Source organism: Portunus trituberculatus, chromosome 18 (assembly GCF_017591435.1).
Source record: "Portunus trituberculatus isolate SZX2019 chromosome 18, ASM1759143v1, whole genome shotgun sequence".
NCBI lineage: Eukaryota > Metazoa > Arthropoda > Malacostraca > Decapoda > Portunidae > Portunus > Portunus trituberculatus.
In genome coordinates, this window is record NC_059272.1 from 3,832,292 (window position 1) to 3,838,158 (window position 5,867).

A 5,867-nucleotide genomic window follows, 5' to 3' on the forward strand; every position below is an offset into this window, starting at 1 on the left:
GAGAGAGAGAGAGAGAGAGAGAGAGAGAGAGAGAGAGAGATCACAAAGAAGATATCATTACACAGACAACGACTCGCGTGTGTAAAACTCCTTCAATCAACACCCAAACTCTCTCTTTTTAGACCACACAGACTCTCCCTCTCTCTCTCTCCCTCTCCCTCTCCCTCTCCCTCTCCTTCTCCATTCACGCTACCTCCTTCCCTCCCTCCTTCCTTTCTTTCCTGATATCTCCCCCTCCCTCTTCCTCTCTCTCTTTCTCTCTGCCCTCCCCCTCTCTCTCTCTCTCTCTCTCTCCTTCAATTAACATGAGACGATAATGAGACTAAAATTCAGCAACTTAAAAGAGGAAAGGGAATTAATAGACAAACCTAATTAACTTCTCCCTATTAACCCATTTTTTTCCCTTTTTTTAACCCTTTTTTATTGAGTTCGTTTTATATTCCCTTTGTTCTTTTTTTATTTATTTTTTTTTTTTCGTTTTGATATTTTTTTTTTTCTTTTCTTTTCTTTTTCTTGTTATTTGTGATTTGTTTTGCTGTTTTTTTATTTTATTTTCTGTTTCTTTTTTTTTCCTTGTTTCCTTCTATTATTCGTCTCAATTTCAAGATTTTTGTTTCTCTCTCTCTCTCTCTCTCTCTCTCTCTCTCTCTCTCTCTCTCTCTCTCTCTCTCTCTCTCTCTCTCTCTCTCTCTGAACTCAGTTCTTTATTTTCTCTCCTCTCTTCTTCCTGTTATTCCTTCTATCATTTTATCTTTTACTTCTTCCTTTAATTTATCTCCTTTTCCTCTTCTCTCTCACCTATTCTCACTCTCCTTTTCCCTTCTACCTTCCCCTCTACATATTTATCCTCTACCTGTCTACTTTTATTCCTAACCACTCTCCTCCTCCTCCTCCTCCTCCTCCTCTTCCTCTTCCTCTTCTTCCTCTACCTTGTATCTTCTTCCTCGTCCTTATCTAACCTCCTCTTTCCTCTTTTATTTCATCATTCTCTATCTATTCTTCTTCTCTTCTCTTCCAACATCTCTTCTTTCTCCTCCTCCTCCTCCTCTTCGTCTAACATTCTCTTCTCTTAAACATCCATTCCTTCCTCTTTCTTATCATCATTCTCTTCTTCTTCTTCTTCTTCTTCTTCTTCTTCTTCTTCTTCTTCTTCTTCTTCTTCTTCTTCTTCTTCTTCTTCTTCTTCTTCTTCTTCTTCTTCTTCTTCTTCTTCTTCTCCTCCTCCTCCTCCTCCTCCTCCTCCTCCAACATTCTCTTCTTCTAAACATCCATTTCTTCCTCTTTCTTATCATCATTCTCTATCTATTCCTCTTCTCTAACCCTCTCCCACATAACATCCACTCTACCCCCACCACACAAACTTAAAAAACACACACTCAACCTTCCACTACACATCCATCCCCCCTCCTCACACCCCCGAACATAGAGAGTCCCTTCCACCCCTCCACCCACCGCCATCTGTCCCCGCCCTCCTCCCCACCACTCGTGCAAAGGCCTCGCTGGTTCATTAGTCTCATTAAGGCTCTTTCTGTACCCTGCTCGACCGACATTAACAGTTCTACGGGGTTAATTGTTTGGTCTGCCCACGTGGCGCTGGTGGTGGTGGTGGTGGTGAAGGGTGAAGACATAGAAGGATGAGAGTTTTAAGAATGTACGGAAGATAGGGAAAAATAGATGATAATGATTGTGAATAGATATGTAGAATTATAATAGAGTAGATGTATAGAATGGTGTAGATTTGAGTAAAAGAAAAAAAAAAGAAAGAAGGAGAACTAGAAAATGAAAATGAAAGGAAATGACATAAGAAAAGTAGAAAATTATGTAAACGATCTAAATAAAAAGAAAAACAAATGAAAAATGAAAAATAATATATAAATGAAATACAATGAAGAAGAAGGTAGTCTTTGTGTGGTGGTGGTGGTGGTGGTGGTGGCGGTGGCGCTGCCTGCACGCGGCGGGCGGCTCCTCGTAAACTCTTTTCTGGGACAGGTGAGATGATGAGCCCTACCTGGCCCCTATTAATTACCGCCCGGCCACACACACACACACACACACACACACACACACACACACACGCAAAACTTAATTTCTTCCCTATGATTATTTAGGTGGTGTGTGTGTGTGTGTGTGTGTGTGTGTGTGTGTGTGTGTGCGCGCGTGCAGAAAATTATATCTTGTTCTGTTATTTATTTATTTATTATTATTATTATTATTATTATTATTATTATTATTATTATTTTATTTAATAAGTTTACCTACCATGAAAGTAAAATGTATGTTATTATTTTTCATTATATACATTTTGTTTATCTATTTATCTATTTATCAATCTATCAATCTATCTACCTACATATCTATCTATTTATCTATCTATCTATCTATCTACGTATTCATGTCTTTAGAAACTGAATAATTCTCTCTCTCTCTCTCTCTCTCTCTCTCTCTCTCTCTCTCTCTCTCTCTCTCTCTCAACACAGTCATTCCATTATCTCTCTGTCTATCTTACCTTCCATTCAGTCACATAATAATGGAGTAATTATAATCTTCCTCCTCCTCCTCCTCCTCCTCCTCCTCCTCCTCCTCCTCCTCCTCCTCTCACTAGGAAGCATCATTGTGGGTGGTGGGGGAGACAGGGGTAGTGATGGTGGGGGGTATGGGGGTTCAGTCTCAGGTTACCTCCCCCCCTTCTCCCACTCCATTTCATTGTCCCACATAAAGGGTCGCCGCCCCCCCACTGTGATTTCCTTGCCTTTAATTGGTGACTTTTAGGAGGGGAAGGAAGGAGAGGGGGTGGAGAGAGGGTAAGGGGAATTGAGGAGAAGGAGGAGGAGGAGGAGGAGGAGGAGGAGGAGGAGGAGGAGGAGGAGGAGGTAAGGATGTTAATATGAGGTTATGTGGACGCGTGCTTCGCCTCCCACCCTCCCTCCTCTCCTCTCTCTCTCTCTCTCTCTCTCTCTCTCTCTCTCTCTCTCTCTCTCTCTCTCTCTCTCTCTCTCTCTCTCTCTCTCTCTCTCTCTTTTTTTTCTCTACCAATTTTATTTTTACATCTTCTCTTCCTTCAATCAACCCTTCCCTTTTGTCCTCGAAAATTTTTCCTCCATAGTTCAAATAATTCTGCTCGTTTTCTTCCTCCTCCTCCTCCTCCTCCTCCTCCTCCTCCTCCTCCTCCTCCTCCTCCTCCTCCTCCTCCTCCTCCTCCTCCTCCTCCTCCTCCTCCTCCTCCTCCTCCTCCTCCTCCTCTTCCTCCTCCTCCTCCTCTCTTCCTCTGTTCTACCCTCGCCTCCTACCAAGTATATAGGTATTGTAGATGTAATATAGTAAACAAACGACCTCGTCATAAGTCACAAGGCCTTCTGCCACTCGTCTTTCCTATGTATTCTTCCTCCTCCTCCTCCTCCTCCTCCTCCTCCTCCTCCTCGTCCTCCTCCTCCGACCCAACCTCCATGTGCAACACTGTAAAAGTTTGTCTAATCAACGCTCGCAGCCTAAGAAATAAATTTTCAGATCTAGAAACCCTGGCAGCTTTGGAAAATTATCATATTATTGGTATTACAGAGTCTTGGCTCAACTCTGCGAACAGAGACTTTCTTGCTGAATATAACCTGCCAGGCTATGACATGTTCAGCTGCGAGAGACAAGATAGAATAGGAGGCGGTGTATTGCTCTATGTTAAAGCCAGTCTTCAGCCAACCATATTTAAAACCGATAAAATAAACAATATAGACTCAGTCTTCTTACATTTAAGAGTACGTTCTAAGAAAATTGTTATTGGTCTTGTTTATAGGCCTCCGGCTCAAAATATTTCTTCTGATAAAAATTTACAAGATCAAATTACTGAAATAAGTAACAATTTTGATACAGTCATCTGTGGAGACTTCAACTTGCCTGTCAACTCATGGGAAGTCCACTTAACTCTCGCTCTGGTCAGGACTTGTACAATAGTTTATTAGACTGTTCTCTAAAGCAACACGTTCAACAACCCACACGAGGTGACAACATATTAGATCTTGTTCTTTCAACAAACGACGACTTAATATCAAATGTTAATATTGGTCCTGAATTTAGTAACAGTGATCACAAGATTGTCTCCTTCAACATCAACCTTCAAGTGTATAAAGACAGTGTTAGCAACGAAAAGTTTTCATTTACAAAGAAGGAGATTACGAGAGACTAAAGTTAATTCTTGCTGCAACAGATTGGAATGCCGAACTTGGTGAAAGTAACATTGAAGAATCATGGGCCAAATTTAAATACATTTTAGAAAACGCTGTGAAGTCATGTATTCCAATGCGTAAAAGGCGTCCATGCAAAAGGAACAAACCTAAATGGTGGACAAACCAAATTGAGTCACAACTACTAAAGAAAAATCGTGCCTACCGTAAATATCTGACATCTCAGAACGAGGGTGACAAACTTGAATATGACAGACTTCGGCGCGAATCAAAGAAGCTCATTAAACAGAGCAAGAAAAACCTTGAAATGTATATTGCAAGCGTCACCAAATCCAATCCCAAGGAATTTTACAGTTATGTTCGGAAGAAAAAAGTTATTACATCCCACATTAACCAGATCTATTTAGACAACGGTAATCTTGCCACTGAAGAAACTCAGATTGCAGACACACTAAATGATTATTTTACTTCAGTCTTTACAAAGGAAAGCATTCACACAGTCCCTGAGCCACCCCTATATTCCATAACATAACCCCATTAAGTGTCTGCGATTTTCAAGAAGACGAAATAATTAAAGCAATTGATAAAATGAAAACTGACAAAAGTCCCGGCCCAGACTGTATTGCACCACGTGTCTTGAAAGAAGCTAAATTTCAAATATGTAAACCCCTTTCATTGCTATTCACCAAGTCACTTATGTGTGGTAAGGTTCCTAGGGATTGGAAGTTAGCAAACGTAACCCCATACATAAAAAGGCGACAAATCACTCCCATGTAACTACAGACCCATCAGCCTCACATCTGTGGTATGCAAATTAATGGAAACTGTAATTCGCAATAACTTAGTCAACTTTCTAGAAGTAAATGATTTAATCAATGACTCACAGCACGGCTTTCGAAACAGACGTTCTTGTCTGACTAATTTACTTGACTTCTTTAATGATGTTTTCACCATGTACGACGAAACAAAGGCAGTAGATGTTGTGTATCTAGATTTTCAAAAGCTTTTGACAAAGTTCCCATAAGCGGCTACTAGGCAAACTGAAGTCACATGGTGTAGATGGAATACTTCTCAAATGGCTTGAAGACTGGCTGTATGAGAGAAAACAGCGCATTGTTTTAAATGGTAAATTTTCAAAATGGCGAGAAGTCTTAAGCGGTGTACCACAGGGATCTGTGCTTGGCCCGGTTCTTTTCCTTATTTATGTTAATGATATCGATAAGGGCCTCACCTGTAAAGTAAGTAAGTTTGCTGATGATACTAAAATAATGAATAAAGTAGTCACGTCGGAGGATAAAAGAAAACTACAATCAGATCTCGACCGCTTAGCCACTTGGTCAGACAAGTGGCAGATGAGCTTCAATGTAGATAAATGTAGCAATAATGATCATACTAATTATTCAATGAACGGTTCCGAGCTTCTTAAGGAAAAAGACTTAGGCGTTATAATTACTTCAGACCTCAAGTCAAGTAAACAGTGGTGGGAAGTAGTCAAAACGGCAAACAAACTGGTTGGGTTTATCGGTAGAACTTTTCAATTTAAATCAGAAGGGGTTATTCTCACATTGTTTAATGCACTCGTCCGACCTCATCTTGAGTACTGTGTCCAGTTCTGGTCACCCCACTATAGGAAAGATATAGACAACCTGGAGAGAGTCCAAAGAAGAGTCACCAAATTGATCCCACGACTGCGAA